This window comes from Eurosta solidaginis, chromosome 3, assembly GCF_040869045.1.
Source record: "Eurosta solidaginis isolate ZX-2024a chromosome 3, ASM4086904v1, whole genome shotgun sequence".
NCBI lineage: Eukaryota > Metazoa > Arthropoda > Insecta > Diptera > Tephritidae > Eurosta > Eurosta solidaginis.
The window spans coordinates 165,241,663-165,260,717 of NC_090321.1; the positions used below are offsets into that span (position 1 = coordinate 165,241,663).

The window sequence follows — 19,055 nt, forward strand, 5'->3', positions numbered from 1 at the left end:
GCTTTTCTACTTTTTCTTTGCCGCTTTGACTTTGGGGCTTTTTGCTCTTTTGGCTTTGCCGCCTTTCGATTTCGACTGTTGGCTGTTGACTAGAGGTTCTTGATTGTTGGCGCTTATGCGAGCACAACTATAACACATTACTTATTTGTTGGTATATTGTGCTGTTGGCGCAGCCACAAAAGTTGGAATGGCTAGGCCGCTTACTGTTGCTCCATCGTGGTGCTAGTTTGTGTGCTGCGCGTGAACATACATACATATGTACATACAAACATACACACACATACATATCTACACTCATATCTATAGTCAGAGCGGTGGGCAGTGCAAAATTCAATTCCTTTAGTTATCTGAAAGCAGTCTGAGGAAACGGTTGCGGGTTCGTCGCCTCCGGAAGATAAGCAATCGTCTATATAAAATTGATCGGCAACAGTGTAGATTATTAGTTAGTGTTTAGTTTTTCCTTTCAAAGGCAACACGTTATTAACAAAATTACGGTTAAAGGTGTGCAAGCGTACTTACGTACGTACAAACATACATATATACAGAGGACTTTATTTGTAAGAAAATGTAGTTAGTGCATCGCGCAACAGTAAACCACGCAACAATTTTGTTTCCCCGCCATACATTTCTTGTTTTGTCAGTTTGCATTTTTGTTTAATTCTACCTTCAAGTTTATATATTATATTGTTGAAAGGAAAACAAGTAAATATCTGCGACACTGTTGAGTATGTTCATCTACATACATATGTACATATATGTATATGCACGCACAAGTATATTTAAAGAAAAGCGAATTACAGTTTTACCTAGTAAGGAGCATTAAAAAAAAGCAATTGCTAAATAAATGGCAAGAAGTGAAAAGTATTTAAATTTTGTAAATCGAAGTGAGCTGTGAATGCATGAAGCAAATCCATACAAACTCAGACTAACAGCAAAGAAAACACACACAATTATGTAAATTGTGGAAAAAAATCTATTTAAAATTTGCTATGTACTTAAAGAAAGTAAGGAAAGTTTTTTAAAATTCTTAATAAGTTTTATAAAAAAAATCCTACATGCATAAATAAAAACAAAATTATCAATAAAAAAAAAATTTCGAAGCAGTATTTGCGCCGAGTACCTATTTGCCTACATATCGCATAACTACATACATACATACCTACCAACAACACTAAATACTTGCGCATACGATTTACCTCACACATTCAAATACATACATACATACAAGTTTTTTTTTTGAGCGAGTTCACTTCAAGTTGCTTGCATACGAGGGTACTAACAAAAGTTCGCTTACGTACGTTATTAGAAAAAAAAAACAAAAATTGGTTAAATTAAATTTAAAAAAGCTCGGTTAAAATGGAGAAGAGAAAAAACAAAATACCCGAAAAATTTCCTTACCAATAATAAGAAATTTAATACAAATAACAATAACTAACCGTTTTACCCGCCAAACCGTTAATGTGGAGGGAGGGGGTGGGGATGGGGGGTCCCATTCGCATGACGCACGGATTTGTTAGTTTTGTTTGCAGATTCGTTGAAAGGCTAAAATTTGTTATGTATTGACATCTAAAACTGCTTCAGAGGATTTCTAAACTCATCAGCTAAGTAAAACGCTAAGATTGGGTTAAGTACTACAGACATATGTACAAAAAAACGTTGGTGAAAGTGCAAAACCGCGTAAACGTCATTGGCGTCAAAAATTACATACGTTTACCAGAGCCCCTGGTATTAGCCCATATTCGTTAGTAACTTATATTTGATGTTTCGGAAGTTAAATAATAAACAGCGGCATTATTGCAAAACATCGGAAAAAGAGTAGCACAAAATATGACTGCAAAACCGCGGTTGTCGTAATTGGTTAGTGATGGTGAACTTGCTTTTACAAAAAAACTAGATTGTACTACTTTAAGTAATTTCAGTTCATTGCAAACGTTTTGGATGAAAATTTCAACTTTCAGTGATTGTATGTCTTATGACTGTTTTTATAACTTTCAAAAAAAAAAAAGACATTGGCGTAAGAGTTAATTGGTTTAAGAAATCCCTGCTCCAACTTCAATATCGAGATTTTCTTATATTAATTTGTTTACATACATAGGTACCAATAGAATATTGTACAATTTGGTTATAAACCATTTGTGTATTGCTCGATAAGCGAAACTCGCAGTGCAAGTGGAAGTGAAGTAAGTTGACATGGCAATTGGATATAAGAAAATATGTTCCTAAGCACTTTGGGAATTTAGGAATGTTTAGCAGATCTAAGTGTACGCAATCAAACACAGAAGAAAGAAGAAATTCGGCTAAAAAAGAGAAGACATAAACTAGTTTTTCTCGACGTTTCCAAAGGTTCCTTCACATGACTGTAGATCTTCCTCTAATAAGCGTTATCTGGAGCCATTTATGAAATGAAAAGCTCATCTATACAAAATGTACCAGCGAAGAGCAATGTAGCTGGCAGAGCCAGTGGCTTTCATTTCTTTCTTTAATAAAAAAAAAACGAATGAGAAAAATAGTGATCAAGGTTAAGCGAAAGATGGTGAAATTGATCTCGTTGCTGCTGACTTGCAACCCGTCAAACTTGGCCCAAAGCTAACTACTTGTGCTGCGTACTACAAAAGAAAATTTGCCGTGCACAAATTCAGCATTTATAATTTGGCCAACAAATTTTTACATGAATATATTTCTTGCTTGCCCCGAAAAAGCTTAAAACCAGTGGTAGTACACACCAATGGTTGTACGTTTCAGAACAGAAACGCTATAATTTCTAATGTGCTCCTAAGACTGCTTTGTAGTTTAAAACTGGAATAATTGATAAGTAACTAGAAAAAGGCCGGTTCCTCCTATAAATTCAGAAACATATTTTTTCAGAAAACATTAGCCAGAACTCTTTTTTCAGAAAGCCAAAATTCAGAAGTCACAACTCAGAAACAAAAATTTAGAAATCAAAATTCCGAAGTCAATAATCAGAAAGTAATCAGAGAAAAAAAACACAAATTTTTCCTCTCTTATTACTTTGTGAATATTAAGAAATTAAAATTTTAAATTTTTTCAGCCGTCCGCTATTTTCCTGCAACTTCCACAGCAACGTCGAAAAAAGGATTGGATATAACATCGAATTATGGATGTATTACGTATAATAGCACCAAATTGAGTGAAGCCCGAACAAATAATGCTATGGAAGTGTGGAACAACGTCATTCGAGGTGCCTTTGGGACACACCCTAACATATTTAATTTCATAAATAAAATAAAAACGAGCGGGCAATAACAGAAATACAATTTTAGCAATTTTCGGCTGAAGGCGAGCCATATCGAAATGGCAAGACAAATTATAAAGACCTCGGCCAGCGTTTGTTTAATATTGTAAATTCATTTCTTGTTGTTGTATTAACGATAAAGTGTGTTATCGATGTTGATGGTCCTTTGCCGGATATGGATAGGTACGTTCCGGTAATAACTCAGTATTAAGGTACTAGCCCAACCATCTTGGGAACGATTCATATGACCACATTAAACCTTCTAGGGCATACTGCCCTCCCACCCCCTGGTTCCATGGGGAACTTGGGGTCGCGAGAGCCTCGCCTGCTAAATATGAGTCTGATAAATTCATATTTGTAACAGGATTCCCCTAGCGTAGGTAAGGTTGACAATTGGGTTGCGGAAGCTTTGGAGCTACAAAGCTGTGTATTGCTCTTATCAACCGCTTGAATCCCTGTAAATTCATTTGAAAAAGATAAACGCGAAAACGATTTAATCTTTGCACACAATATAAAATTTTAGATTTTACTATTTTTCTTTATATGTACAAAATACCTTCCAAATAAATAAACGTTTCTGAATTTTGAGAAAAATGTAATGTTTTTTCTGTCGTCTGATTGCTTTCTGAATTTTGACTTCTGAATTTAAACCTCTGAATTTTGTCTTTCTGGGGTTCTGACTATAGTTTTCTGAAAAATTATGTTTCTGAATTTTTGTTTTCTGAATTTATGGGGCACCAAAAAGGCCACACCCAAATTAAAATAGACATGGCCCATTCCATTTTTAAGAGAAAAACAGGAATATATTTGATAAGAAATATGCGGCCCTTACTCGGGAAGCTCGGATGAATCCCTTCTAGTGTATTACAAAACATGTAGATCAAACATTTTTTAAATATTATTCCGCCAGAAAATACCATATATACCCATCCATTCGGTCAGAGTGATGGAATATAATCACAATTTAAATTTGGATTCCAAGCTGTAATTTAAAGATCAGTATAAAGCCATACTAGGGCGACCAAAACGGAACAAGGACGAGCCTAAAAGAACTTATCATTCCGGTAATAAAATATCGAAACAAAAATTAATTAATTTTTAATAATTTGGGTAAATTTAAATAACGTGACATCAGTATGACGTATGGACTGTGAATAAAGAAAATATGCAAAGAAGGCCATTGGTATAAGGTTTACAACAACTAAGGCATGACGTGGCTGAATGCGTTTGTAACACTTCAACCATCGTAGGAGCGCGGGTTCAAATCCCACTCCCGGGAAAAAAGGCTTGGAAGAGATTTACAAAGTATAATCGAAACAGCTGTCGCCTTGTCCGTCCTGATGTCACGTTGTTTAAAGTTTTCCCAAATTATTAAAAATAAATTATAAATTAAAAATTGCTTCAAATAAATGTTTTCATACATTTAAAGCAACAAGGGTAATCCCCGCTCACAAAATTAATTCATTAACAAGAGCTGAGATCGCTTATTCCTGAAAATTGTCATTATTTTTATGATAGTTTGTCACTTTTAGATTAATATACCTGTTTAGTTCGAGACCTTGAATTTCCCAAAAGCAAAAAACAAACAAATAAATGGAGTTTGTAAAAATCATCATGTTTCTTTGTCTAACGTTAAGAAAATCTTATTTTACAAAACCGCGCATACGTAGGTACGTAGGTATTGAGCCCAAAAAAAATTGCAAACCCTCATAAGATGCAATGATTTCGAATAATACTTTTTTTACATTATTCCCATCGAAAATAAAAAATAATCAGTTTTTAGTATTTCCTGTAAAATATATGTACCAATGTGTGTGCGGTTTTGCACTTTCACCGACGATAAATACTTAGTTTGTAAACAAAAATCAATAGATTATCAGGATAAATAAGTTCCTGAGTATCAAGTGAGGAATGAAGAGATTTTTTAGTGCTAAAAAGCAACTTCAATCTACCAATATTGTTTGAATGATAGTACTAAGCCGAACACAAACTGCGAAATGGCTCATTTCATGCTAAACTGGTTCTACATTGTTTCAGGAAAGGAGTCTTTAAAATGTCTAGTTGGCCGAGAAAACTAATTTAATCATAAAATGACTACAAGCATCTATCTAAGACCGGCAAGGGAAGGAAAGTACATACATATAAAATGAATGTGCCCGTGGCGAATCATGCTTTTCTTCATTTTACTTTCGCATAACATGGTCGAGGCAGCGTAGCCTCTGGACTATGTTTAATCATTAAATCTTCTTCTGAACTCGCCGTCGCCAATGCGTAGGGGACCGTAAATCTATTGAAGAACTTTTTTCTCGAAAACCCTCAGAGCCGCCTCATAAGATGTTGTCAGCGTCCATGCATCTGCACCATACAACAGAACCGGCGCGATAAGTGATCTACTAAAATAATGTGCCCAAACCAACGAATAAACTTTCCTCTCGAATATGATTTACACTCGGCACTTAATTAAAATCCGAAATTATTCATAACGTAATTGGTGAATTATCCTGGCAACACCACGCATCGATAATTCGTTCACAAGTTTGCTTTCATTTGATTTCTTTACATTGGTTTGTTTGCGTGTTTGGCTTGGATCTTCTGGCAGATTTCGATAAAACTCTAACTAAAATAAGAGGATTACGATTAGGATTAATTTCGAATGTATATGGGTGTTGGCAGCCATAATTTCGAAATAGTAAAAGACTTCGTTTATTTGGGAACCAGCATCAACACTAGCAACAACATAAGCTCTGAAATTCAGCGAAGAATCACTCTTGCCAATAAATGCTAATTTGGACTATGTAGGCAATTGAAAACTCTCGGCAAACGAAAATCATACTCTACAAGTCACTTATCGTACCCGTCCTGCTATATGGGGCAGAATCATGGACCATGACAACAGCAGATTAAGCGGCTCTGGGAGTGCTCGAGAGAAAAGTTCTTCGAAAGATTTATGGACCTCTACGCGTTGGCGATGGCGAGTACCGAAGAAGATTTAACGATGAGCTGTACGAGCTATACGCAGACATCAATATAGTCCAGCGAATTAAAACGCAGCGGCTGCGCTGGCAAGGTCATGTTATGCGAATGAAAGAAGACGCTCCGGCCAAGAAAATGTTTCTATCGGAACCCGCCTATGGAAGCAGAGGTAGAAGGCGGCCTCCACTCCGTTGTAAGGACCAGGTGGAAAACGATTTCAACCCCCTTGGTGTGACCAATTGGCGCCGGTTGGCGGAGCGACTGGCGCGCCTTGTTGGACGGTCATAACCGTTTAAACGGTTAAGCGCCAATTAAGTAAGTAAGTAATATGGGTGTTACGCTTACAAAGCAAGATTTTGAACATTGTTTTAAGAAGAGACTTTTATTCTGATACCTTAGATGATTAAAGGTTGGGGCCGTCGTGGTGTGGTAGTAGCGTGCTGCGCCTACCACGACAAGGATGCGCCCCGGGCAAAGCAACATCAAAACTTTATAAACAAGTTTTTTCAATTAGAAGAAAGTTTCTCCAATCGGGGTCGCTCCTCGGCAGTGATTTGGCAAGCACTCCGAGTGTATTTCTTCTCATCTACCTTACAGATGGCGTTCGGAGTCGGCATAAAACATGTACTAGGTCCTTCCAGCCAAGTTGTAGCAAAAATTAAGAGGAGCACGACGCAAATCGGAAGCGAAGCTCGGCCTAAAATCTCTTCGGAGGTTATTCGCGCATTACTTTTTTTTTATTAAAAGATGATTAAAGAAAAAAATGTGGAATAAATACGAACTTTTGCAAATACTCTCATACACACATACATAGATACATACTACATACTGATGTAGGCGCCAAGTATCTATAGATGTGTATAATTATGCTCTTTGACAATCGTAGAGAAAGAAGAACTGGCGTAGAAAGAAAGTGTTGCATAAACTTTTAAATAACGCAACGAACGCCTACTGCATGTGCACCCATTTGCCTTACTGCAACACCTTTGTTTCGCCCTTGCGCCACCATTCCAAAAAGCATTGAAAGAATAGCAACCTCCATTGTTTCTGTTCAAGCATGCAATAAGCCAAATCTGCCTTAGACGCATCGAACGAAAGAAATATCGAAAGACAATAAAACCAACAAAAGTTTAACAACTATCATCAAAAAGAAAACAAAAACAACAACAATATAAACACAACTGCAATAATCATAATAAGACAACAACAGCAAACAACATAGTCGGCAATAGACAAATTTCTTAAAGAGATTTCCATCGGCGGCAACGACAACTAATTTCGTCATATTCATTTATTTATTTATTCAATATACTGCAGGTAAGTGAATGGTAATTATGTATATTTTTCATGGTAAGCTCACATATAAGTATATACATATGTAGGTACATACATGTATAAATGTTGTATGTAGTGCTATTTATATACGCACGTGACGAGTAATGGCTTGTTCGTAATGCGATCGATTGATTGGAGCGCCGCATCGAACCGACAATCTAATCAAACAAGAAAACTGGTCGTCCAAAACAACGACAACAAGAACGGGATTTTATAGAGTCGACTTAACCCAGCAAAACAAATACATTCCATTGAGAGCTCCTTAGTTTTTGATTACCTCTTTTTAACGCTGTACAATGGGGCCACATTCAAAAAAGGCTGCCATATTAAAAGTGAAAAGAAGAAACAAGTTCAAAAACATTATTAGTCATATTCTTTGTGAATTCCTACAAATGAAAAGTCTTTCCGTTCCTCCATTGCCCTGAACTGCCCATTTGTGTCTCAAACCAACTACTCCTTTAAATGTGTCCATAGAAAATCAGACTAAATATTTATGTATATTCGTTTGTGAAATCTATAAAATAGAGAAAATATGAGCAGCAAGTCAAGGAAAATAATATAGCAGTCGTTTACAAAAATGTTTAAAAACACTATTGAGCAAATGATTTAGGTAATCGAACAGCTATTGTGAACGTTTTTTCAAACATTCGCATCTTGTATGAGTTCACAATGGTCATATTCCTGGGCCCGTATCGTGTTATACGATCACGTATGGAAAATCAATTTCACGCAAACAATAAATCAGAAACTGTCAAAAGATTCGTAAGCATGTTAATAAGTTATGGATGCAATGAGTACTGAAACTAAAAAACGCACTAACAAAAATCAAATCGGATCACTTTTACTATTCTAGCCCACACACTTATGCCATGGGTATATTATTATTATGAAATTTTATATTTATTTGTTCTGTCATTAGTGGTGATAAGACGTACTACAACAAATTTAAGTGGGAAGGGAGCTTGTTTGCTGTTTTTGGTAGCAGCTTATATTGCTATAAAAACGTAAAATATTAGTGATTTATCGATATTTTTTTTCCTTGGTCATAGGAAAACTTTTTTTAAGAACAAAGAAAATTGATAACAACTAAAAAATTTAACTGTGTTACTGTCTCGGTAGTGGATTTCGAGTGTAGGTGCTCATCTTCATAGTGCGTGCTCAGTCCACTGAGCTTACTCGTATACGTAAATACGTAATTTAAATTTAAATGTTCGCCTGCACTCAACTCTATGGCAAAACATGGGGGTATCGCCCAAAATGAATATTTAATACTGTTGTGAAGCCACCTATGCTCCCTTAGTTTAGTAGCCGAAGGCCACGCAAAGAACAGCAATAACAAAATTAAGCAAACTGCATCGACTAGTTTGTATTGACATAACGGGTGTGCCTTAGTGGGAATACCTCCCTTCCCTATTCTTATAGAGAAAGAGGCAACACTTCCTGCGCTAAGACTTTAAAATATCTTCGAGCTAAAGAGCGGAAACATGACAGGGCATATGAAAGTAATAACAAAATGCATAGGAAATCCCGTTTGGCAACTACGTGATGCAATGGCCGACGCCAAGATTATCATGGAATTGTGAGTTGTCCATTTTGGACAGAACTCTTTGATAAATAGGGAATCCATATACTGACTTCAAGGTTTGGTTCACGGATAGAACCCTTTCTGTGGACTCAAGTATTATGGGAAAGGCGGTTCTAGCTCAAATGGAGAAAGGAAAAATGAGAAAGGAAAAGTATATACACACTGACAAACATATACGTAATCGCAAAACCGCAAATGTGTGTGTATGTGTTGCCGCAAACCCGCAAATGTGTGTGTGTGTGTGTGCGTGTGAACTTTGTGAACCCATTAAGAAATCAAGCGGATCAGTCTGATCAGATACTGTTGTAATACTGATCAGTCGCTCGATTTCTCGCTGGGTTCACAAAGTTCACACGCACACACACACACACACACATTTGCGGTTTTGCGGTTACATATATGTATGTCAGTGTGTATATACTTTTCCTTTCTCATTTTTCCTTTCTCCATTTGAGCTAGAACCGCCTTTTCCATACTACTTAACAGTTGGAATTCGAGGCAATATGACCACAGTAGTATCCTCAGAAGGCTTCCCGTAAGGATCCGTCATCTGATTATCATACACGCTCACTAAGTTTTGGCAGGCGTCATAAGGCTAATTTCCCCTCAAGAGAAGAGAGGGTGCAAAGCAAGAACGAAATTTCGCTCCACGCCGACGGTTCCAAAATGGTGGGTGTGCATTTACTCAGACAGCCAAGCAGCGCTCTTCGTCCAAGGCCGTCAGCAGCTGCAAGAGGTCGCTTCAAGTCGCAGCGTACTTCGCAATCAAAGGAAACATATGTACATAGCATATTCATGGAATTAGCAATCTCCAACTGGTGCTCCTCGGACAAACCTGGCCGAATTACGATGGAATAGAGGACCTACTAAACAGGTCAAGGAAACAAATATTTATGATCACTGGCACAATCACGGGCCACTGGCCGTTGAATATGTTTTGACGAAGCAAAATTTTTAATTTTCCTTACGGATTGATACAGCAGTCCAAGACGTCAGCTTTGACTTGAATATTTAACAAATTGTGTTTATCCAAATTTTATTAGACACTTTTTGGTGGAGTGTTTAACTTTTGATAAGCTTATGTAGCTCATTGCTTTAAAATAAAAGTTGATAAATATCGGACGCCCAAGTGAAAAATCTTCTACAAAAAAATAAAACGAACAGAACCGTCATACGCACTCTACATTGATGCAGATAAAAATCACAATCATTACGTTGTTGTTGCAATTGCATGCTAAATTTTTAGCGATATTTGGATCAGGCTTCATTGGATTAAAATAAAGGAAAGTGAAAATTGAGTCGATATAAGATTTGTTTAGAATGTTTATTATATTGTCACGGATATTAGCATCACTAAATTATCCCATCACTAAGGCGATGCTAAGGCCATGCCAAGCAGTATTTACGTTAATAATTAAATCAAGTATACACATATATAAGGCAGCCCAGAGAGATGTCACACACAGATGCATTTACTTATATGCCTATGTGCGCGCGAGAGACTGTAAACTACAAACATTCACATCAATAATTCAATCTTTATGTATCTACATAAACGAATAAATAATTGCGTCTACACATATGTACGTATACGAGCAGCGGAGCGGCAATGCACAAACACATGCATATATCTTATCTCAGTGGTCACAAGAGAGGGCAATAATTTGTGCACGTAGTTGTGGCTGGCAATTTTGTAGCCGAAACAACTAGTAACTTCTGGAAATCGAAGAGCCTAGAAGTATGCAGCGTAAACTATAAAAGCGGTACAGGCGAGTAAGAAGTAATTCAGTTTGATTTGAGTTATCAAGCAGTTGCGATTAAGACGATATCTAGCGAGCAATAGCAGTATTATTTTGAATAGTAGAGTTTCATTGAGCTATCAATCAGTGTGGTTATTAAGCAAGCTATTCGTTGCACAGTTTGAGTGTATTGTGAAGTACTTTAATAAAGGCCATTTTGCATTATTACAAATTGGAGTTATTTATTCAACAGTTTAGTGATTCGAACTTAGCAGAGGATTGCAAATAAGAGGATTTGCAAGCAAATTCGTTACAATATGATTTAGCCTATTGGTGGGAGCAGAGGGTCAGAGTTCGTACTCCCTTTCCGGCAGAGCGTATGAGTTCGCACCACGCTCCGATCTATAAAAAGTGTCACAAGTTGTTTTTTTTTTTTTTGGGATTCGCGTAGTTATTTGCAGTACATGTATTAACCAAAGTTAGTTTTTATGAATACCTCTTCAATATTTTATCTAGGACATGGGCCAGTATTAGCAATTTTAATTTAATATAGTATCCATTCGAGCCAAAGATTTCACTCAATGTCCCGTTTTTATTTAACGCCACCTTTAGTTATACAAAACATTTATTATCAAGTTTTTACGGCAATCATAACCGACATAAATAAGAATGAACCCAAATCCATAGATCACACTACGATTGCACTAACCGTTCTTTCCAAATCCAAGTTAATTAATACTTTGCGCGACATACCTCCGAGGGAATTTAGGTCTTGCTTCTCTTCCTATTTGTGTCGTTTTACTTTTTAATTTTTCCTACAAATTGCGCAAATGAGATCTAAATATTTTATGCACACTTCGAATGGCATCTTCAAGGCCGATGAAATTGCGGCGAGAAGCTTTTCATACTCGTACTGTATTCCAAGGTACTGCAGAGGGACGACCCCGTTTAAGGAAAATTTTCTGATACATTTTGGATGTGTCTTTTTCCGCGAATATAATCCAGGTCCTCTGGTATGATCGGTGAGCACTCTACCATCACATCGCAGTTGCCACGAGGAAGAAAATACCCTTCCACTCCTCCAAATGGTATTTACGGAAGAAGCATAAACTTTTTTAGAAAATCTTGTATCTTTAATACTAGAAGGCCCATCCCATCTTCTTCTAATATCCTCTATGATCCCTAACAATGCATCTATACATCTTCCGGAGAGCTTAACTCTCTAGTACTAGAAGGTCCATCTGATCTTTTTCTGACTTCGTCCATAACCTCGAGTTCTCCTAAGATGGTGCAGCGAATAAAGGTCCACCGGACTTATTGGCTAGGCCATGTTATGCGAATGTACAAATAGTCTGCGGTCCATCTATTCCTATGTACACCCGCCTTTGACAGCAGAGGAAGTGCGGTGTCCCCACTAATTTTATGAAAAATGTATGAGTTAGCCTTTCTTAGTGTTTGCAATTGACACCAGTTACCCCTAAGAAGGGACGGTTTTCGCGCTTGGTAAACCTCAATAACTCCCCCCAACCCCCTTTCTGCTCACGATATCGCATAACTGATATAACAATAAAATGTAGATTCATTTCATATTTTTGTTCACCATCTTATGGTTTGGCCCCATTGTGGACCACGGCGAATGTGCGTATCTATATTCTCATTCGATTTGACTTTTACATACAGTGGAAAACTTTGAACGCACACTACCACCAATGGCAGCGCCAACAACCGCAAACTGCTTTGGCTGCAGTGGTATAGCGATACATGATGTGTGTGCGGGACACGTTATCCTACTCGTATCACACGCTTGCAAACATTGCGTACTCATGTTGACGCTCACATTTTGTGTGGTGTGCTTTTGCACCGGTTGCCGGCAAAGCGGATCGTGCATGCTGCTACTACACGATCAACTGCGACTATTACTATCCGGCAGCATTTGCTGACATTTATGGCTAGTACATAAGTGCAATTCGCGAATGTTTAATTGTTGGTAATGGTGATGCTGTATTGCTATGGCTAAGGCCGAGGTTTTTGGCATTGGATATGACGTTTGCCGGCCTCCGAGCAGGGGATTTTAGGAGCACGATGTATACTCGGTACAATGACCGTTGGTACGTGCCAAAACAGGCCTTTTGCTCTTTTGAATATCCTCCTAGGTAATGACTGGACGATGCGTGTAAAAGCGGTTTGTCCGGTTGAAGCAGTTGAATTAAGAAGCAAAACAAAAATAAACAAGTAAGGAAGGCTAAGTTCGGATGTAAGCGAACATTACATACTCAGCTGAGGGCTTTGCAGACAAAATAAGGGAAATAACCATGTAACCTTAGAATGCGTTTGTATGACATGGGTATCAAATGGAAGGTATTAAAGTTTTAGTTTTAGTTCTACAGGTGGACGCCATTTCGGGATATCGCCATTAAGGTGGACCAGGGGTGACTCTAGAATGTGTTTGTACGATATGGGTATCAAATGAAGGGTGTTAATGAGTATTTTAAAAGGAAGTGGCCCTTATTTCTATAGGTGGACGCCTTTTCGATATAACGCCATAAAGGTGGACCAGGGGTGACTCTATAATGTGTTTGTACGATATGGGTATCAAATGAAAGGTGTTAATGAGTATTTTAAAAGGAAGTGGGCCTTATTTCTATAGGTGGAGGCCATTTCTTGATATCGCCATAGAGGTGGACCAGGGGTGTTTGTGCGATATGGCTATCAAATTAAAGGTATTAATGAGGGTTTTAAAAGGGAGTGGCATTTAGTTGCATATGTGAAGGCGTTTTCGAGATATGGACCAAAATGTGGACCAGGGTGACCCAGAACATCATCTGTCGGTTACCGCTAATTTATTTATATGTGTAATACCACGAACAGTATTCCTGCCAAGATTCCAAGGGCTTTTGATTTTCCCTGCAGACCTTTTTCATTTTCTTCTACTTAATATGGTAGGTGTTACACCCATTTTACAAAGTTTTTTCTAAAGTTATATTTTGCACCAAAAAACCAATCCAATCACCATGTTTCATCCCTTTTCTTATATTTGGTATAGAATTATGGCATTTTTTCATTTTTCGTAATTTTCGATATCGAAAAAGTGGGCGTGGTCATAGTCGGATTTCGGCCATTTTTTATACCAAGATAAAGTGAGTTCAGATAAGTATGTGAACTAAGTTTAGTAAAGATATATCGATTTTTGCTCAAGTTATCGTGTTAAAAACTTGGCGTGGCTTCAACCGATTTCGCCCTTTTTCACAGGAAACAGTTATCGTCCTAGAATCTAAGCCTCTACCAAATTTCACAAGGATAGGTAAATTTTTCGGCCATTTTTTATACCAAGATAAAGTGAGTTCAGATAAGTATGTGAACTAAGTTTAGTAAAGATATATCGATTTTTGCTCAAGTTATCGTGTTAAAAACTGGGCGTGGCTTCAACCGATTTCGCCCTTTTTCACAGGAAACAGTTATCGTCCTAGAATCTAAGCCTCTACCAAATTTCACAAGGATAGGTAAATTTTTGTTCGACTTATGGCATTAAAAGTATTCTAGAAAAATTAAATGAAAAGGGCGGAGCCACGCCCATTTTGAAATTTTCTTTTATTTTTGTATTTTATTGCACTATATTATTACTGGAGTTGAATGTTGACATAATTTACTTATATACTGTAAAAATATTAAATTTTTTGTTAAAATTTGACTTAAAAAATGTTTTTTAAAAAGTGGGCGTGTTCTTCATCCGATTTTTCTAATTTTTATTTAGCACATATATAGTCATACCAGTAACGTTCCTGCCAAATTTCATCATAATATCTTCAACGACTGCCAAATTACAGCTTGCAAAATTACCTTCTTTTAAAAGTGGGAGGTGCCACGCCCATTGTCAAAAATGTTACTAATTTTCTATTCTGCGTCATAAGGTCAACCCACCTATCAAGTTTCATCGCTTTATCCGCCTTTGGTAATGAATTATCGCATTTTTTCGGTTTTTTCAAATTTTCGATATCGAAAAAGTGGGCGTGGTTATAGTCCGATATCGTTCATTTTAAATAGCGGTTTGTGATGAGTGCACAGGAACCTACATACCAAATTTCATCAAGATACCTCAAAATTTACTCAAGTTATCGTGTTAAAGTACAGACGGACAGACGGACGGACATGGCTCAATCAAATTGTTTTCGATACTGATGATTTTGATATATGGAAGTCTATATCTATCTCGATTCCTTTATACCTGTACAACCAACCGTTATCTAATCATATATTAATATACTCTGTGTGCAAAGCACGCTGAGTATAAAAAACAACAACAAAGGCAATAAGAAGTTGATCACTAAGTCAGTGCTTATACATATTGCCTAAATACATATATATGTATAGATGTCCACCAATAATTCAATGTATGCAAGTAGGTACATTAGACTGGGTCGATTTATTAACCGATATCGCGCCATGCGAAAAAAATGGCGAAAGGGTAAATTTTTCGACCAAAACACTCCCCAAAAACCAAAAAATATTTTTTTTTTTCAAAAAACTGTTGTAAAAACGTTGGCGATAATCGGTTAACTTTCGTCCATACAAATCGACCCAGGTTAATGTACATAAGGGTGCCCGTTATTAAGCAATTTGATTTTATTATTTATTATGTGTTTACATATATTTCCTATCAATTTCCCATTGATTGAGATTTTTATTAGTTTTATATTTAATTATAATGATAGACAAAATAACACTTTTTGTCTGTTGCATGGGGTTTTTTCATATTAGTTTCTTACTAATATGGGGTCGCTGATTTCAAATCTGCGCCCATATTTCTTCTAACATCTCGAGTTTTTGAAAAACGGAAAAATCGTTTCGAGTTTATATTGAGTTATTCGGTTCTCCATATGAAACTGATAACAAACGCTCGATTCCAAGTTTCGTATGTAAAAGTTGCGTTGAGTTATGTTAAATAAGAAAGACCTAATTTAAAATAAAAGTCCTGTAATATGGCGTGAACCATTGGAGCAATACAGTGACTTGTTCTATGTAAAGACTTGACAAAAGTGGTGTGTGTTTCAAATACATTTCCAAAACTGAGTTCTGAAAAGGTGAAAGCTGCAATTTTCGATGGCCCACAGATTAGAAAACTAATTTGTCATCCAGGGCCCACCAAATGAAAAATCTGTATGGGACGAGTTCGTATGTGTTATAAACAACTTTTTAGGAAACAGGAAGTCACCTAACCTCTCTGGGTGTAGACATGAATGTCAAGCTGCACTTTCTCCAGAGCCATCTGGTCCGTTTTCCTGAAAATTTAGGTGATCTCAGTGAAGATCAATCACGCAACAGAACCAGTGTTATCATTCTTATACCGACATGTTAAGAAAATTGTTTATGAAATGTCACTTCGCATGATTTTCTTTGGTTATTCGTAAAACATTTCATAAATTGATAAACGCAATAAGTGGCTCATAACAAGTTTCTAAATGTGAAAATATGCTCAGTCTTAAATGGAGTCTGAAAAAATTATTTATTGCACCTTAGGGCTCCTTTTTTTACTTTTACAACAAATTGGCGCGACGGGACCTACGTGTTTGACGCCAACATCAAACGGCAAGGCAGATGACATTTTTACTTCATGGCTGAAATACACTCGGAGTGCTTGCCAAATCACTGCCAAGAGGCGAACTCGCTTAGAAAAACTTTCTTCTTATTGAAAATTTTTTTTTATAAATTTTTGATATTGCTTTGGCCGTGAATTGAACCCAGGACCTTCAATGGCGAAACACGCTACAACTACACCGCTGCGGCCAAATCAATTTTTTGGGATATTTTGGAAAGCTCTCTCCCGTGGAAAGCTCCTTCTCCCGGGTGCATGGGACTAAATAATATGCCACACTCCTGGAGAACTGCTCATGTAGCTTTCCTACCAAAGGCAGGGAAGATCGGTCATATGTATCCCAAAGATTATAGACTTATTAGCTTAATATCATTTATGCTCAAATCCTTTAAAAGGCAGATAGATGTGTACATAAAGTCTAACGTGGTTGAAAATATGCTCGCCACAACACAACATGCGTACATCGCAGGCAGGTCGGTGGAAACGGCACTGCATAGGGTGGTCATAAACATAGAAAAAGCCCTGGAATTCAAGGAGTATGCCGCAGGAGTCTTCTTAGACATTGCCGGGGCTTTTAACAATGTCTCTATACGGGTGGTCTGGGATGGTCTAAATATCATTTAAGTACATCCAGCTATAACCAAATGGATTTGTCGCATGTTAAATTGCAGAAAGATGACTTCACAATAGGTGGTTGAATGGGACAACGAAACCATTGCACAGGGCACGCCGCAGGGCGGGGTGGTATCACCCCTTCTGTGGACGCTGGTCATCAGCCAACTGTTCAGGCGGTTTGATTAGGGATGCGTCAAGCTTACGGCTTTCGCAGATAATGCTGCAATTATCACAAGTGGAAAGTGCCTTCCAACGATTAGCTCTTTGATGGATCGGACGCTTCGGGATATATACCTGGGAATCTAATGTCGGGTTGACAGCCAACGTAGTGAATGCGGATTTGGTCTTGCTTACTAAGAGTTACCAGGTCCCATATTGGACCAGGCCTAAGCTAGGAGGGGTGACCCTGCAGGAGAAATCTTGCACAAAATACCTAGGAATCATTCTTAATGGTTAGTTCTCGTGGAAGCTCAACGTGGAGAAGAGAGTGAAAAAGGTGTCGACGGCATTCTATGCATATCAAAAAATGCTGGGATGTACGTGGGGTCTAACATCGTCGCTTTACAGCGATTGTAACGCCTATCTTATACTATTTAGTCCTTTTTTGGTGGACATTCACACAAAAACGAACCTACTTAAATAGGTATGCAGGCTATCAATGTTCAGCATTATTTAGACCCGGTGACAGAGAGCAGTGCTAAGAACTGCAACGAGGCTCAGCTCATAGGGGCAACTTGAGCGCAGACCATACAGCCATAGTAGTATATCGTCATCAATTTCAGCATGAACAGATAACCTGATTCCGTATCTGTGCTTCGGAGAAGCTCTTAGAGCCACAATAGAGGTGGATCCTATAAGCTGCAAAATCACTGTAGCGTTTTTCAGGCGGAAGTAGTAGCCGCGTGAACTTTTATATTGTCAGTCAATCAGAAATTTAGGCAATAATCTCGCAGAGCACAGCATCTAGAAGTGTGTCAGAGTGTAAGAAATCCCTTGAAATAATCAGGATAGAGAGAAGCATACATCTATATAAAGGGCGTTTGCCTCGAAGCTTGCTCCGTAGACGTCCCAATGAGATTGGGCGAGGATTAGAGAAGGCAAGTTTTGTTCGACTAAGCGGGAAATGCGTGTGCTGAGGCGCGGGGCTGTAAAGTGTCAAAGATCGTGTGTAGGTCTTACTACCTTAAACTAGCAAAGTTACTCCTATCATCAAAAGAGAGGACTGTAGACTCATGACGTGTATTCTGACTAGACACAGCCTTCTGGCGTCACAGGCCTTTAAATTAGGCTTGTTCAGTGATAGAAGATGTAGGAAATACGGATTGGAGGAGGAAGCGATCGAGCACGTTTTGTGCTCGTGCCCTGCGTTTGCCAGACTTAGACAGCTATAAGAAGTTATAAAACTGTCAGATCTAGAAGCAGCATGTGGCATAGGTCCTAGAAGCTTCTAGTATTTGCTAAGAGGACGGGGTAATTTTATAACGAATCTTCTGGTTTTTGATAGGGTTTTTCAGTTTGGTAGTTAAACAAACTTCTGCTAACACTACGGACTCATTCAGTCTATGCGAGCTCCTCACGAACCGGCAAGTTCTACCTAACCTAATATCTTTACCGTGGGTATTTCATGGAGTACTAAGAAGGAGTAGGAGTGTGAAACTGGCTTAGTACATCGCAATGTTTTCATTTTCCAGTCTACCAATGCGGTCAGAAATTGAAAACTTAGGAATAATCCATTAACAAAGCAAGTTTTGTATAATGACACGCTAAAGTACATACAAATACATGTATTAATGCAGTTTTACCTTTACCTAAACTGGTACTTACGCGTATCTTGGGTACCTATGGATAGTATTTTTAAGATACACAATGGGGCATATCCATAATCCTGAGTTACAGTATGCTTCACTTGGTGCGGCACTAAAAAGATAGAGTACCGTACCTTTCATTTCTAAGTATATCATAGTC

At 37.8% G+C, this 19,055-nt stretch overlaps 1 protein-coding gene across 22 annotated transcripts in view; it reads left to right on the forward strand.

Moving 5' to 3' along the window:
• The first annotated feature begins 351 nt into the window (after nt 1-351).
• The window catches only part of LOC137244566 (monocarboxylate transporter 14), a 168,812-nt gene continuing 150,108 nt past the window's right edge, over nt 352-19,055 (forward strand). For 4 of the 22 annotated variants that reach the window (XR_010951102.1, XM_067773729.1, XM_067773721.1 and 1 more), the window contains exons 1-2: nt 363-725; nt 7,113-7,543. The gene's annotated coding sequence lies outside the window, so the exon portion shown is untranslated. Of the gene's footprint in view, nt 726-810; nt 1,005-7,112; nt 7,544-19,055 lie in introns of those variants that run through there. The other 18 variants (XM_067773743.1, XM_067773742.1, XM_067773737.1 and 15 more) reach the window with 17 other exon arrangements.